This window comes from Bos indicus, chromosome 8 (assembly GCF_029378745.1).
Source record: "Bos indicus isolate NIAB-ARS_2022 breed Sahiwal x Tharparkar chromosome 8, NIAB-ARS_B.indTharparkar_mat_pri_1.0, whole genome shotgun sequence".
NCBI lineage: Eukaryota > Metazoa > Chordata > Mammalia > Artiodactyla > Bovidae > Bos > Bos indicus.
In genome coordinates, this window is record NC_091767.1 from 95,567,370 (window position 1) to 95,585,225 (window position 17,856).

The window sequence follows — 17,856 nt, forward strand, 5'->3', positions numbered from 1 at the left end:
TATTGAGACTGTCCTGGAGAGAACTGACTGGAGGAAGGTTGCCCTGGTAGTCACACACACACACTGGAATATTACTCAGCTATAAAAGGAAAGAAAGAATGCCGTTTGCAGCAACATGGAGGGACCTAGAAATTATCATACTGAGTCAGACAGAGAAGGACAAATACGATATGGTATCACTTATATGTGGAGTCTGGGACTTCCCTAGTGGCTCAGATGGTAAAGCGTCTGCCTACAATGCAGGAGACCCCGGTTCAATCCCTGGGTCAGGAAGATCTCCTGGAGAAGGAAATGGCAACCCACTCAAGTATTCTTGCCTGGAAAATCCCATGGATGGTGGAACCTGGTAGGCTACAGTCCATGGGGTCGCAAAAAGTTGGACACAACAGAGCAACTTCACTTTCATATGTGGAATCTAAAAAAAAAAAAGGTACAAATGAACTTATTTACAAAACAGAAATAGACCCACAGACATAGAAAACAAACTTATGGTTACCAAAGGGGAAAGGGGGAGGGAGGGATAAATTAGGAGTTTGGGATGAACAGATACATACTACTTTATATAAAGTAGATAAACAACAAGGTCTTACTACATAGCACAGGAAACTGTATTCGGTATCTTATAAAAATGTATAGTGGAACAGACTCAGAAAAAGAATATATAGAACTATGTATATATAAAAAGGGTGTTAGTCACTCAGTCTTGTCGAACTCTTTGCTATCCCATGGATTGTAGCCCACCAGGGTTCTCTGTCGGTGGAATTCTCCAGGCAAGAATAATGGAGTGGGTTGTCATTTCCTTCTCCAGGGGATCTTCCCAACCTAGGGATCTAAGCTGGGTCTCACACATTGCAGGCAAATTCTTTACTGTCTGAGCCACCAGGGCAGCCCATGTATATACAAAGAATATATAAAACTGAAGCACTTTGCTGTACACCTGAAACATTGTAAACCAACTACACTTCAGTTGAAAAAAACGATGGTATAGGGAAAGGACCTGAAAAAAAATAGATACTTACTGTGTGAGGTGAAAGTTGAATACAGATGAATCGTATTATGTATATAGTTAGACATTTATATACAGATGCACACTCACCTATACCAGCTATATAATTTTTATGATAAACATGCATATCTGGAAATTTTAAAATATTTACTTTCATTACAGAAAGTGAGTGCGAATTATGGCAATTTTGAAGTGTCTAATGTTCTCTGTGTTAGGATGACAAATTGTTCCTTCCAGATATTCATATTTAGTAACAAAGTTTTCTACTTGATTGCTTATTATTTTGTTGTACTATTACAGATGTTGTATTTGATTTTAGAGTGGAATTTGCTGTTCCATATCATTAAATAAATTCTCAGGGCTATAATTTATTTCACTCCTCAGAGAATAGAAGGAATTCAAGAGTTTTGAAGCATATGCCTGTCTTCCAAGGAGTTAGAAAAACACAAAACACCCTATTGAAATTTTTTTTTTTAAACCACCAATAAAGATAGCTTTCCTTGGGGAGGGGAAGAGGAAGGGGAAGATGATGTTGAAGATGGGCTGTATTTGTTGTATGATGAAGACAGGCTCCCTTTTAAAGCTTATGCCTACTTACCCTTCAGAGCTGGAGAGAACCCAGAGCTGCCTGTTCACCTGAGCTAAATTAGACTTTCCCCCTCAGCCCCCATCCCTCATGGCACCCTGTTCTCATTCTTCACAGTATTTTTCACGATTGTGAAATTATATATTTGTGGTAGATTGACTGCAGCTGCAGATTCTTTCTTCTTCCGTCAGAAAGAGGTGAGATCGTTTGTCCTTGCATTGAATCTGGGCAGGCTTTCTGACCGTGAGGCCAACAGGATGTGGCAGCCCTTATGATGTGAGAGTTTCTAGGCTCTGACCTTAATAAACTGGGAGCTTCTGCTTCCTGTCTCTTGGGGCACTTTCTGGAAGCTGCACACCCCTCAGAAAGATGCCTGATTACTCTGACACTGCCAGGCCAGAGGGTCCTCATAGAGTCCCTTGATCGACCGTCCTAGCCAAGTGTAGTTTTCCAGCTGTTATTGCCAAGGCATCTGACGTGTGAGTGAACTACACTGGACCCTGCAGACTACACCATACCTTCCTGTTGAACTCTGTCATGTGACTTCCACTGACACCATGTGGAACACACTGCCTAGCTGAACCCTGCCTGAATTCCTGACCCTCAACATTGTGAGATCTAATACAGTGGTTGCTGCTTGAAGCTGCTGTGGTTTGGAATAGTTTGTTTTGCAGTAATAGATGACTGGGATAACAGATTCAAGTTTATTTATTTATTAATATCTATTTTCTCTTTTAGATTGTAAGCATTGTGAAGACCACAGGGACCGTGCATGGTTTGTTCACACTGTGTGCTTATTTAGCCCAGTATCGAGACACTCGTTTGTACTTGGTACTTGTATTTCAGTATTGGTACTTGTTTTTCAGTTGTTGAGTTGTGTCTGACTCTTTGTGACCCCATGGCCTGCAGCATGCCACACTTCCTTGTCCTTCCCTATCTCTCAGAGTTTGCTCAAACTCATGTCCATTGAGTCAGTGATGCCATCCACCCCTCTCACCCTCTGTTGCCCTCTTCTCCTCCTGCCCTCAATCGTTCCCAGCATCAGGGTCTTTTCCAGTGAGTTGGCTCTTTGCATCAGGTGGTCAAAATATTGGAACTTCAGCATCAGTCCTTCCAATAATATTTAGGGTTGATTTCCTTTAGGATTGACTGGTTTGATCTTCTTGCAGTCCAGGGGACTCTCAAGAGTCTTCTTCCCAGTACCACAGTTTGAAAGCATCAATTCTTCAGCGCTCAGCCTTCTTTATGGTCCAACTCTCACATACATATATGACTACTGAAAAAACCATAGCTTTGACTATACAGATCTTTGTCAGCAAAGTGATGTCTCTGCTTTTTAATACACTAAGTTTGTTATATTTTTTCTTCCAAGGAGCAAGCATCTTTTAATTTCATGGCTGCAGTCACTGCAGTGATTTTGGAGCCCCAGAAAATAAAAGCTATAACTGTTTCCTCTTTTTCCCCATGTATTGCCATGAAGTGATGGGACCAGATGCCATGATTTTAGTTTTTTGAATGTTGAGTTTTAAGCCAGCTTTTTCACTCTCCTCTTTCACCTTCAAGAGGCTCTGTAGTTCCTCTTTGCTTTATGTCATTAGAGTGGTATCATCTGTGTATCTGAGGTTATTATTATTTCTCCTGGCAATCTTGATTCCAGCTTGTGAGTAGGTACTTAATAAATACTTATTTAAATAATGAACATCCCATGATGGAAGTTGCACAAAGGTGAGTTAGCTTATAATGTAGGTAGGGATCTCCTATTCAGGTTCCTGAATTAATGTGTACTCTCTTGTTGATTGCTTCATTTTTCTCCATCATGCATCTGTGCCCTGATAGTAAAATTATTCTGTTTGCATGCAATACATTTTGAGGATAAGGATACTATTTGCTTTAAGTTAAGGACATAAATTTTTACCAGAATGCATCACATGCATAATTATCTCAGAGAGGTGATGGCAAAGGGTGAGTATTGCCTGGGTCTGAAATGAATTAAGAAGCAATATCTATCTAGGGGCTTCCCAGGTGGCATTTATGGTAAAGAACACACCAGCCAATGCAAAAGACATAAGAGGTGTAATTGATGCAGGTTCGATCCCTGGATCAGGACAATCCCCTGGAGAAGGACATGGCAACCCACTCCAGTAAGCTTGCATGGAGAATCCAATGGACAGAAGAGCCTGGGGAGTTATAGTCCATAGAGTCACAAAGAGAAGGACATGATTGAAGCAACTTAGCCCACACACATCTGTCTGTCTGTCTGTCTGTCTGTCTATCTATCTATCTGTCTATCCATCCATCCATCCCATCAAGTACAATTTTGGCTCTAATGCAAAAATGGAAAAATCATCCTTGGGCTAGCATTTGGTACCACACTGTACATGGAGAAACAGGTATGTTTATAGTAAGAAGAAGGGCTTCTTTGCCTGATTTGCTTTGACAGCCAAGCATCTGCTTTCTTAGTGTCCACAAATCTCAGCTGTTAGTAAGGCTTTCGTTAAAAAGTGGTGCGCTGGCACTGGGTGCTTTGTCTTTTCAACAGACAATTCTGTGTCTGTACCAGCAATTCTAATTATTATTATTCCTATTATATTATTATTTTGTTTGGTTGCAATTTCACTTTCCACACCACAGTATATGGTAAGCATATGGCAATTCTTGAAGCGTCTTTATTAACTTTCTCTGAGAACCTTTTCTATCACCTAGAAGATAGGTCTTGGAGAGGGCCAAGCTGATGTGACTGCCAAGGGGGTTTCACTAATAACATTTTACTTTGTTCAGAGAAGCTCTTTATAGTGAATTAAAAAATGCTGTTGTGAACTTTTAGCAGTCTTTAAGAAACTTTTTATTTTATGTTGGACTATAGTTGATCTACAATGTTGTGTTGGTTTCAGGTGTTCAGCACAGTGATTCAGTTACATGTGAACATATATTTATTCTGTTTCAAATTTTTTTTTCCCATTTAGGTTCTTACAGAATATTGAGCAGAGGTCCCTATAGCAGGCTTTGTTTCAGATAGGTTGTCCAGTCTGAATGCCCATCATTAATACTGCCCTTTGGCTGGAGGTGGGTAGGTACCAAGGCAGTAGGATTGTGGATTGGATGCTTATGCTCTCACAGTGGGGCCCTTTTCTATTAGGTAAACAGGAGTCCTAAAAACCCAGTTGCTTCAGTTATGTGTATTTTTTCCCTTATGGGAATTTGAGAGAATTTAATGACAGTGTAGTCAGAGATCATGCAAAAAGTAGTGCCTAGTAATAATTCATTTGGGAGACTCGGGGAGTAATTCCATGTAGGGGGTCCGTTGGGTGTAGATGTGTAAGTGGGTAGGGGAAGGGGGTGCTCATACTGTCAGTGATCATGTTCAAAGCTGTGTTGCACCAGAGAAGCCTTCAGTCATCATTGAAACTCATTGAGAAAAGTTGGTGTGATAGTTAGGATTCTCTTGCTTACAAATGATGACACAACTCAGACTTTTTTTTAAGGTAAAATTTATTGACCTATAAATGAAAAGTCTAGGTCTTCAGACATTATTTGAATCTAGGAGTTCAAACAATGTTAATGTGTTGGATTTATTCTAAGGAAGGCTTTTTTGAACTAGTGACAAAGATGGCCTCTAGCAACTCAAGGCTTTTATAATCCTTACAATTTACAGTCCCAGAGAACATAGATTCTTTTCTGAAAGTTCTAGCAAAAATCCTGGGGATGATTCTCGTTGGCCTTATTTAAGTATAATTATCTCTGAACCAATAACTGTGGCCAGAAGAAGAGTGTGTGTTCTAAAAGATCCAGGATCATGTGATATTGCTTATATGTGGAATCTAGAAAAATAGTACAAATGAACTTATTAACAAAACAAAAGTAGAGTCACAGATGTAGAAAGTAAACTTCTGGTTACCAAGCGGGAAAGTGGGGGAGGGATAAATTGGGATATTGGGATTGACATACACATTATTGTATATAAAATAGATAACTAATAAGGACCTAGTGTATAGCACAGGGAACTCTACTCAATACTCTAATGGCCTCTCTGAGAAAAGAATCTGAAAAAGAGTGGATATATTTACAACTGATTTACTTTGCTATACACCTGAAACTAGCACAGCATTGTAAATCAACCATACTTCAATAAATTAAAAAAAATCTAGGTCTGGGCCATGTGCCTCTTCTTGGAACTGGGAAGCACGGTCAACCTCCAGTGAGTCATGTTGACTAGAAATGATGGCAACACAACATGGTTTCTTAGAGGATATCCTCAAGATATATTCCTTTACCATTGCTTATTAGTCTTCTGGGATCCCAGGAGCAAAGAATGAAATGCTTCCTGAACTTAGATTCAGGTGGGAGAGAGGTCTGACCCATCTTGTCATTCACTCACTAAATGACTGGGGGCTGGTCACTTTTCCTCGTGGGGGGTCTCAGATTCCTTATTGGTATGGGGAGAAGTTTGATCAGGTGATTCTGATGATTCCATCAAATCAAATTTCTTCAGTTTCCTCTTCCCTAGCTGGAAAGATTATTGGGAGTGTCTAGAGAGCTGAAGTACCGTGTTGTGCTACATAGACATCGACGGTGATGGTGAGGGCAGTCCTGCTCTCTATTAGAAACAGCCCCCCGCCCCATCCTCTGCTCTCACAGATACTGCTTCAGAGCTCCCTCCTCCTCTGCCCCTCAACCCCCAACCCCAGCTCAGTAGTGATGTTGGTGAGAAATTTCCTGGCTGCGGTAAGGTCACGGGGATAAATGGGAAGGTTGGCCCATTGCCTGAAAATGAGTTTGGCTTAAAGGTTCCTTGCCCAAGAAAAGGAAACAGAAACCTGCTGAGATAGCCAAGGGGGAAAGAGAAGAGAGAGTGACCTCTTTAGAAAGAGCTGCAGCCCTGGAAATCTGACTAATGGCTGGAGAGGGTATGTGATGATAACTCACAGCGGCCACTTGGATTTAATTATAGCAACATTTGCAGACAATAAGTGGGTCTTGAGTGAAGCCAGCCTGATAATATGGCAGTGACAAAAGCTGATCTGGATTTCTGGCCAAAAGGATGGATGAGGAATGACAGATGACATAGCATTTCCTTTAGGAGATATCTGTGTGTGTGTGTGTATTTCTTTTTTCTTTTACCATGGTCAATTATTTGTAGAGATTCCTGTGGTGAAGATGAGAGTATTCTGAACTGCAGCAAGACCTGGAGTTTGGAGACCTAGGTTTATGACTAGTTTCCACTTATTCCCCAAGCCTCATTCTCATCACTTGCAAAATTGAGGAGCTTTGCCCTTGATAGTCTTGAAAATTAGTAATTTTCAGACTAGAGGTTTGTTTACTAACGTACATTCTATTTTTTTCATTCTTTGCTTTTTAAAAAAAAATTTATTTATTTTTGACTGCCCTGGGTCTTTGTTGCTGTACGGGCTTCTCTGTAGTTGTGGTGAGCAGGGGAAATGAGGGTAACTAGGTCCCATGTCTTTCATTAACCAGCAGGATAACCTGGGCTTGATCACTTGATGGCTGGATGGGATTTCAAGGGGGATGGGAACTTTTCGAGTTCTTTTGAATCTTAGCAAACTGTCTTATGCTGCATTCTACTTATTCAAACAAGTCAAACCCAGATTCAAGGAGTAGAGAAGTAAATTCCACCTTTTGAGAGACATTGCTGCAAAGTCATGCTGCAAAGTCACATTCACACAGGCAAGAAAACCATTGTATTCATTTTTCTGAACTATCTACCACAGCCATTCCTGTTGGCACTGGGTGACCGCAGAGATTGCCACAGTTGCTACGGAATCATAGCATCCTGCAGTAAGAAAACAAGGTATTGTCTTTAGCAACTAAGTGGAACTTTGATTGTTGATTTTTGTTCTTTTTCACCTCAGAAGAAATTTGGGTTGGGTTTTGGAGTTTCAAGTAACAACACAAAAGAGAAAATGAAAAGTATAGGATAAAAATGAAATAGTAGAAAAAGATGAAGTCAGGAGCACTGTTAGTGTAAGAATGCATGCTTAGAAGTCCTGCATAGTTGCTAGAGGTGGGCATGGTTGGATCTGGGCTCCTAGAAGCCAAGGTACAGAGGAGAACTTCATCACTTGTGTGAACCATGGTGCCCATGGGAGAGAAGAAAGCTAGTATCTGCTGTTAAGTCTGAGTCAGAGTTAGTAGAGTGTAGCTCAGGGAGGGAGGGAAGGGAGGGAGGTGTTTATTTCCCAAGGGAACACCAGAGGGGTTGAATGTACTAAGCAGAATTTGAAAAGAGGAAAGAGTAATTGAGGTTGATCCATATATATTGAGTATTGTTGTTGTTTAGTTGCTAACTCATGTCCAAATCTTTGCAGCCCCATGGACTATAGCCTGCCAAGCTCCTCTGTCCATGAATTTCCCAGGCAAGAATACTGGAGTAGGTTGCCTTTTCCTTCTCCAGGGAGGTCTTCCCAACCCAGGGGTCGAATCTGCATCTCCTGCAGGTGGATTCTTTACTCCTGAGCCACCAGGGAAGTCCATATATTGAGTATATTTGATGGTAACTAAGGCTAACAGTCACATTTCACAGACTGCAGGTACTTTTTAGATAATGCAGTACTATACATCATCATCTACTTGTTGTCTCTTAACAGTGGTGTGAAATAATGAGGGGAAATACAGTAATATGACTCACATATCAGACAGGGAAACTCAGAGAGGTCAAGTGAGTTGTTCAAGGTCATATAGTAAATAAGGCATATCTTCTTACTTTCAAGTCAGTGTGCTGTGTGTGGTATATTGGGTGAGATGCCTTGGAAGATACACAAGAGTGCACGGTATCATGAAACTATAAACTCTCTGGAGGAGAAAGGGTTTGATCATGGTACAAATAATAATAAAGCCTATTTTTCTTTTGGTTTCTTTTTTGATGTCTTATTTCTTTTGATCTTGGCACAGTCCCTTTGTGATAGTATCCCCATTTTACAGATGGTAAACAAAAACAGAGCTCTGAGAGCAGAAATACTTGACTGTGATTTCCCAGATGAGAATAGCAATATTGGTTTCAGGCTCTCTCTTTTATAAAATTCTGGGACTTTCCACCAATTGCTCCTGGCTGAGGCACATGTAAACTTGATATTTTTGTTTTTTTCATGTTTTTATTGGAGGATAATTGCTTTACAATGTTGTGGTGTTCTCTGCTGTACATCAGCATGAATCGGTCATAATTATATATGTCTCCTCCCTCTCAAGCCTCCTTCCCACCCACGCCCCCCCGCCCCCACCCGCCACAATTCCACTCTCTAGATGGTCACAGAGCGCCAGGCCGGGCTCCCTGTGTTATACAGCTGCTTCCTGCTAGTTACCTGTTTTACACATGATAGTGTTTTCATCAGTGCTACTTCGTTTTCCATTTGTCATAGCCTCTCCTTCCCCTGCTGTGTTCTCTACGTCGGTGTCTCCATTTCGTCTCTGTAAATAGGTTCATCAGTACAATTTTTCTAGATTCCATATATATATATATGTTAATATATGATATTTGTTTTTCTCTTTCTGACTTACTTCACTCTGTATAACAGGTTCTAGGGTCATCCACCTCACTACAACTGATATTCCATTGTTTATATGTACCCATATTTTCTTTTTTCATTCATCTTTGATGGACATCTAGGTTGCTTCCATGTGCTCAGTTCAGTTCAGTCGCTCAGTCGTGTCTGACTCTTTGCGACCCCATGAATCGCAGCACGCCAGGCCTCCCTGTCCATCACCAACTCCCAGAGTTCACTCAGACTCATGTCCATCGAGTCAGTGATGCCATCCAGCCATCTCATCCTCTGTCGTCCCCTTCTCCTCCTGCCCCCAATCCCTCCCAGCATCAGAGTCTTTTCCAATGAGTCAACTCTTCACACGAGGTGGCCAAAGTACTGGAGTTTCAGCTTTAGCATCAGTCCCTCCAAAGAAATCCCAGGGCTGATCTCCTTCAGAATGGACTGGTTGGATCTCCTTGCAGTCCAAGGGACTCTCAAGAGTCTTCTCCAATACCACAGTTAAAAAGCATCAATTCTTCAGCGCTCAGCTTTCTTCACAGTCCAACTCTCACATCCATACATGATCACTGGAAAAACCATAGCCTTGACTAGACAGACCTTTGTTGGCAAAGTAATGTCTCTGCTTTTCAATATGCTATCTAGTTTGGTCATAACTTTTCTTCCAAGGATGTCCTAGATGTTTTAAATAGTGCTGCAGTGAACACTGGGGTACATGTGTCTTTTTGAATTATGGCTTTCTCAGGGTTTATGTTCTTAGTTTTTTGAATGTTGAGTTTTAAGCCAGCTTTTTCACTCTACTCTTTCACCTTCATCAAAGGCTCTTTAGTTCTTCTTTGCTTTCTGCCATAAGGGTGGTTTCATCTGCATATCTGAGGTTATTGATATTTCTCCTGGCAATCTTGATTCCAGCCTGTGCTTCATGCAGCCCAGCATTTCGCATGATGTCCTCTGCAGTGCAGTAGGGTTCCCTTTTCTCCTCATCCTCTCCAGCATTTATTGTTTGCAGGTATTTTGGATGATGGTTATTCCGACTGGTATGAGGTGATACTAAACTTGATATTAATTGAGGACACTGTGAGACAGTGCAGCAGCCATAACTGAATAGAGCCTCAGGAAATCAGAAGCAGGGACTAGCCAATCAGGAGCAGAAAGTTAGTGGAGGGACTCAGAATTATCTGGAACCTGAAGGGCTGGCAAAGATGTCAATGGGAAGTTGCTAGGTTGGGGGCGGGGATGGTACAAAGACAGGTTCAGAGGCAGATGTGAGTGAGGTACATTCAGGGCAATGATGAAAAAAATTAGTCTGATTATACTGGACAGTAATTGTTAACATCTTAATTCAACACAATAAGAACTTATGGGCAGAAGGTAAAAAGCTGAATTAGTTACAACTTGGTCTTCAGAAAATTCAGCAGACAACCATAAGGAAGGTAGTAGAACCTAAATTTTGGACAGTACTGTTTGACCAAATATTGGGAGAACTGTCAGGGTAAGGATCTTGGTCTTGATTCTATTGGAGATAAAGAACCATGCAAGCATTCCATGAGCCATGTCACAGATGTAGAGAGGAGAGAATCCTAATGTCAACTATTAAATAGAAAGACCCCTGGCCTGTGTGTCCTAGGGACAGTTTAAATCAAGTCCCTGGCAGAGTTCTAGCATTCTGAAGGCAGGGAATGGTATATCACCTCAGCACCATTGTGTTTCCTGGCCTACAGAATGTATTCAGACCTAAAATGTATTTACATGACTCTCTTAAAAAATATTGTTTTCTCTGATAATAAATGTAATATGTGTTCATGGTAGGAAAATTTTTAAATATAGAAAATAATTTTAAAAAGATATATGATCCAGAGAGAAACATCGTGAACCCTTTGGAAGAACTTCCTTTAGATTCTTTTTCCTAGTTCTGTGTCTTACATAGATGTCTTCATCCAATTCCTCCTAAATGTGGAGCAGAGAGAGAGTTCAGTCCTTGTCTTTATCTCTGATAATTTTTTTTGGAAGTCTTAGAAATGAAATCACTTGTTTGTATAAAGTATCATCACAGTATTAAATTTTTTTCTAGGAAAGGTGTAGCAATTTTTACTCTCACAGTATGAGAATGCTTTTCTTAATGCACCTCTCTCAGCCTTGAGCATAATCATTAAAGATAAATCTGTAATTCTAAACCCATGAACCCAGTATAATCATTCATCAGGCAAATCCCAATGGAAGGTCAGTTTACAAAATACTTCTCAAAACTGTCAAAGTCATCAAAAATAAAGAAAGCTAAAAAAAACTGTCATAGTCAAGAGGAGACTGAAGTGAAAGTTGCTCAGCTGTGTCCAGCTCTTTGCAACCTCATGGACTCCAGTCCATGGAATTCTCTAGGCCAGAATACTGGAGCAGGTAGCCATTCCCTTCTACAGGGGATCTTTTCAACCCAGGGATTGAACCCAGTTCTCCCGCCTTGCAGGTGGATTCTTTACCAGTTGAGTCATGAGGGAAGCCCAAGAATACTAGAATGGGTAGCCTATCTCATCTCCAGCAGATCTTCCTGACCCAGGATTCAAATTGGGGTCCCCTGCATTCCAGGCGAATTCTATACCAACTGAGCTAGAAGAGAAGACCAAGAAGACATGATAATTAAATGTAGTGTGGCCTCCTGAATGGGACCCTGGAACAGGAAAATGCTGTTAGAGAAAATAAGAAAATGTGACAAAAATATGAACTTTACTTAATAATGAATCAGAATTAACCAATATTATAATCAGTGTTAATTGTGTCTTTGGAGTAAGTCTTGAAGTTAGATAGTATAAGTATGCCAACTTTGTTCTTTTTCATTTCCGTATACATCTATTAATATGTAAAATTTTTATAGTTGTGATTTTCTATATAAAAAGCCTTACTGGAATTTTTATTATGTTGAAATCACAGGTGCATTTGGAGAGAGACATCTTAATTACATAGAGTCCTCTAATCCATGGACATTGTATGTTTTTCCATTTAGATATTTAATTTCTCTCAGCAATACTCTGTCCTTTTTTTGTATAGGAGTCTTACATAGATTTTGTTAAATGTATTCCTGAGAATATTTTCATTTTTTAGTGCTATTAGAAATAACATTTTAAAATTGTGTTCCTATTGTTTGCTGCTATTATATAAAAATTCAATTAACCTTTATTTTAATCTTGATTTTTAGAAATTTAAATTTGTATTCTGAGATCTTGCTTTATTCACTAATTAGTTCTAGTAGTTGTTTTCTATCTCCCTCAGGATTTTCTACATAAATAATCTTGTCTTCTGCAAGTAGAGACAGTTTTCCTTCTTTTTTTGGGTGTGATCTTTATGACTTTAAATTTTCTTAATTTATTGCAATGGCTAGCATGACCTGTGTTAAGACATCCTTGCCTTCTTCCTGATCTTAAGGGGAAAGTGTTCATTGTGCCATCATAATGATGACATTGGCTGTAAGATTTCCCCTGGATGTCCTTTACCACACAGAGGAGGTTTCCTTCTATTCATAGTTTGTCTCTGAGAATTTTTATCATGAACGGGAGTGAAATTTTGTCACGTAATTTCCCCCTGCATTTTATTTTTCTCTTTCGTTCTGTTAATATGGTCAATTGCATTGATTTCTTTTTAACTATTAAGGCAGCCTTGCATTACTGGTGTAAACTTTACTCGATCATGATGTATTACTTTTTTGATATCTTACTGAATTTGATTTTCTTAAAGTTTAGGGTTTTTTTCATCTATGTTCATGAAATATATGGATCTTTCAGTCCAGTTCAGTCGTGTCCGACCCTTTGCCACCCCATGAACTGCAGCATGCCAGGCCTCCCTGTCCATCACCAACTCCCGGAGTGTACCCAAACTCATGTCCATTGAGTCAGTGATGCCATCCAACCATCTCATCCTCTGTCATCCCCTTCTCCTCCTGCCCTCAATCTTTCCCAACATCAGGGTCTTTTTAAATGAGTCAGCTCTTTGCATCAGGTGGCCAAAATTTGGAGTTTCAGCTTCAACATCAGTCCTTCCAATGAACACCCAGAACTGATCTCCTTTAGGATGGACTGGTTGGATCTCCTTGTAGTCCAAGGGACTCTCAAGAGTCTTCTCCAACACCACAGTTCAAAAGCATCAATTCTTTGGCACTCAGCTTTCTTCACAGTCCAACTCTCATATCCATACATGACCCACTGGAAAAACCATAGACTTGACTAGATGAGCCTTTGTTAACAAAGTAATGTCTCCGCTTCTTAATGTGCTGTCTAGGTTGGTCAAAACTTTCCTTCCAAGGAGTAGGCGTATTTTAATTTCATGGCTGCAATCACAATCTGCAGTGATTTTGGAACCCCCCCCCCCCCCACCAAATAAAGTCAGCCACTATTTCCACTGTTTACCCATCTATTTGCCATGAAGTGATGGGACAGATGCCATGATCTTAGTTTTCTGAATGTTGAGCTTTAAGCCAACTTTTTCACTCTCCTCTTTCACTTTCATCAAGAGGCTCTTTAGTTCTTCTTCCCTTTCTGCCATAAGGGTGGTGTCATCTGCATATCTGAGGTTATTGATCTTTCTCCCGGCAATCTTGATTCCAGCTTGTGCTTCCTCCAGCCCAGCGTTTCTTATGATGTACTTTGCACATAAGTTAAATAAGCAGGGTGACAATATACGCCTTGACGTACTCCTTTTCCTATTTGGAACCAGCCTGTTGTTCCATGACCAACATGAAATCTTTAGTTTTATTGTAATATCTTAACATGTATTAGCATCAGGACAATTTCACTCTTCTCCTCTATTTTCTGGAGCAGTTTGTGTAGAATTGGTATTTTTTTCCTTAAGTTTGGCAGAATTCACCACTAAAGACATCTGAGTCTAGTGTTTTTCTTTGTAATAAGAATTTTTAACAAGGTATTTTCATTTCTTTAATAGCTATCAAGCAGTCTCTTTCTTCTTGATTGTACTGTGCTAGCTTTCAAGAAAAATATTTATTTTGCTTAGGTTGTCAAAATTTTTATATAAACTGTTTATAATTTTTCTTCTTAATAGTATTTTAGTTTTAACACTTTTTAAAAATTCCTGCGGAGAAGGCAATGGCAGCCCACTCCAGTACTCTTGCCTGGAAAATCCCATGGATGGAGGAGCTTGGTAGGCTGCAGTTCACGGGGCTGCTAAGAGTTGGGCAGGACTGAGAGACTTCACTTTCACTTTTCACTTTCATGCATTGGAGAAGAAAATGGCAACTCACTCCAGTGTTCTTGCCTGGAGAATCCCAGGGACAGAGGAGCCTGGTGGGCTGCCGTCTGTGGGGTCGCACAGAGTCGGACACGACTGAAGCAACTTAGCAAAAATTCCTGACATTGGTCATTTGTGTCCTCCTCTCATACTCCCCCTCCCACTTTCAGCTCGTCTGACTAGGGAGCTAGGAAATTTGTTGATCGGAGAATAAGCTTCTGCCTTTAGTATTCTATTTATTGTTTGCTTTCTATTTTATTGTTTTTTTGCTCTTAGTTTTATTTCCTTTTTTCCTGTTTTGAGTTTGTTAATGCTTTGCTGTCCTTTTTCTAGGTTCTCAAGGTCATTAATAATAGATCTTCTTTTTCTGATATAGATATTTTAAATCATAATTTTTCCTTTAAGTACTACTTTAACTGTTTACATCCCACAAATAGTTGTATGTTGTATTTTCATTATCATTCAGCTCCAAATATTTTCTAATTCTTCAGTGATTTCTTCTTTGACCTTTGGATTATTGAGGAGACTGTTGTCAAATTTCTAGATGTTTGTGATTATCCTAGATATATTATTGGTACTGATTTCTGATTTAATCTTTTAATAGTCAAAGAACATACTTTGTATGACTTTAATTCTTTGAAATTGTTGAAACTTGCATTATGGCCTAACATATGGTTTATCTTGATGAAATTACAATATGCATGTGAAAATAATGTGTATTGTGCAGTGTATGCACATTTATATGACTGATATGTCCAGTCATTCTATTCTGTATATTTACTGGTATTTGTCTAGCTTTTCTATTATTTGTTGAAAAGAGGGCTGTTAAATTCTCTCAGTCTGATTGTAGCCTCATTTATTTCTTCCTTTCATCCTGTTAGTTTTTTTACTCATAGATTTTAAGGCTCTGAATGGCACCCCACTCCAGCACTCTTGCCTGGAAAATCCCATGGATGGAGGAGCCTGGTAGGTTGCAGTCCATGGGGTCGCTAGGAGTTGGACACAACTGAGTGACTTCACTTTCACTTTTCACTTTCATGCATTGGAGAAGGAAATGGCAACCTACTCCAGTGTTCTTGCCTGGAGAATCCCAAGGATGGGAGAGCCTGGTGGGCTGCTGTCTCTGGGGTCGCACAGAGTCAGACACGACTGAAGCGACTTAGCAGCAGCAGCACTAGCACATTTATGATGGCTATGCCTTTCTAATGAACTGATCCTTTTATTATTATGAAATGTTCTTCATCATTTTTCGTAATACTCTTGAGATCCGTTTTATCTGATATTACTACATCCATTTCATCCTTACTCTGTTTACTGTTTATGGTGTCTTTTTCTTGTCCATTATTTACATTTACAATGTGTCTCTTATGCATAGCATTTAATTTGGTCTTGAGTTTTTAAAATTCATTCTGTTGATGTGTGTCTTTTAATCAGAATGATTAGCCAACTAACACTTAATATATTGATATGGTTGGACTTAGAAAATGGTCTGCCATTTTATTCTTTGTGTGTTTGGTTTTGATTAATTAATTTCTGGCTGTGCTGGGTCTTTGTTGCTGTGTGGGCTTTTCTGTAGTTGTGGCGGGCAGGGGCTACTTTCTAGTTGCAGCACACAGGCTTCTCCTTTCAATGGCTTCTTCTTTCAGTGGCTTCTCCTTTCAATGGCTTCTCTTGTTGCAGAGCACAGGCTCTAGCCCCGTGGGCTCAGTCGTTGTGGCTCACAGGCTCTGGAGTGTGGAATCTGGAGTTGTGGTGCATGGAATTGGTTTACCAGTGGCATGTGGAATCGTCACAGATTAAGGACTGAACCCATGTCCCCTGCATTGGCAGGCAAATTCTTAACCAATGGACCACTAGGGAAGTACTTTTTTCAATTTTTTCATCTTTCTTATTCAAATAAAGTAACTTCTATTAATCCATTTAAAGATTCACTTTTACTTTTCATCTTTGTTTTACCATTTAGGCCCATCAGTTGAATTTTAAATTTCAGATTTTGTTGTTGTTGTTGTTCTAAAATTTCCATTTGTTACATTTTTATATTTTTTGTTTCTCTGCTGAAGTTTCTTTCATTCACTATGAGTGTATTTTCCTTGACTTCCCTGAATATATTTATAATAGCTATTTTGAAATACTTTTCTTGTAAACCAAAATAAGGACCATATTGAGGTTGGCATCTAATATTTACATTCCCTTTAGATTGAATCATATGTTGAATATTTTTTACATTATATCCTGGATATTGTGAATGTTATCATGGAGAGACTCTGGATTTTGTTATATTGCCCTAAGGAGTGTTGATATTTTATTTTAGTGGCCAATGAACTTGGTTTGACTGAAACGGGAAACTGCAATGTCTATGGTGAGTGGAATTTCAGACCTGAGATCAGTTCTTCAAGTCTTAACTGCTAGCTGATTTCCATTTGACCCACCAATGAATGGTTTAGGGGTCAGGCACAGACAGGCTAAATTTAAGCACAAATTTAATTTCTTCTTTCCTGACTCTCTTCTCCCTCTGCTCTCTGGTTGTCCAATTTCCCTGGGCTTTTTTTTTCAGGTGGTTCTTCCAGCCAGAATAGTAGCAGACTTTTTTTTTTTTTTTTTTTTTTAATTTCAAACATGCCACTTTGGCCACGATCCTGGCTGCCTTCAGGACATGCCGGAAAAAACTCGAGCTCACTTAGTGTTGATTTCTTGCTATAATTTTTGATTGCCTTCCAAAATATGCCTGCTTTTTTTTTTTTTTTGAGTTCCTGGAGCCCTCAAGGCTTTATGTTTTTCTTCCACCATTTATAGATGTTATTTATGGGAGGATAAGTTGTTACACTCTCACTCCTTGTTAAAACCAGAACTTTGTACTTTGTTTCCTATCCTTGGAGGTCTATGATTTGCTTAGTGCTTCCTTCTAAGGAATCCCCACTTTACTTGAGCTAGCTTGATTGTGTTTCTCTTTCTTTCAAAACCATAACAGAAGCCATTAGTTATGGAGCAGAGAACTGCTATAGACTTGGCATAAAGGGGCATTGGCAAAGGCATAAGGTTTGGGAAACAGACATACCACTCTTTCAGCTATAGGACTTAAGCAAGCATTTGTATTAGTTATCTATTGTTGTATAATACATTACCCGAACACTTAGTAACTTAAAACCAGAAACATTTATTATCTCACAGACATTCCAAGGGTCAGGAATTTGGGAGCTAACTTAGATGGATGGTTCTGGCTCAGACTCTGTCATGGGGTTTTGTAGTGAAGCTGTCAGACAAAGTTGCAATGCTAAAGACTTGACTGGGGCTGGAAAATCTTATTTCTAAGTTCAGTCACTGTTGGCAGGAGGCATTTGGCAGAAGGCTTCCGTTCTTTGCCACATGGGCCTCTCTAAAGGGCTGCTGACTACATGACTCCTCGCCTAAAGCAAGTAGAGAGGGAGAAAGAGGGAAGAAGGATGAGAGAAAGTGAGAGTGAGTGAGTGAGAGGAAGAAGGTGGTTAGCACTTTATCCACATAAATAAGCTTCTTTTCCTAGGCTACCTTTAGCAATTGACTTTGAA

General features: G+C 39.7%; 1 long non-coding RNA gene across 1 annotated transcript in view; it reads left to right on the forward strand.

The window, feature by feature from the left end:
• Positions 1-17,856, forward strand: part of LOC109563316 (uncharacterized) — a 119,932-nt gene that overhangs the window by 77,266 nt on the left and 24,810 nt on the right. The window lies entirely within an intron of this gene.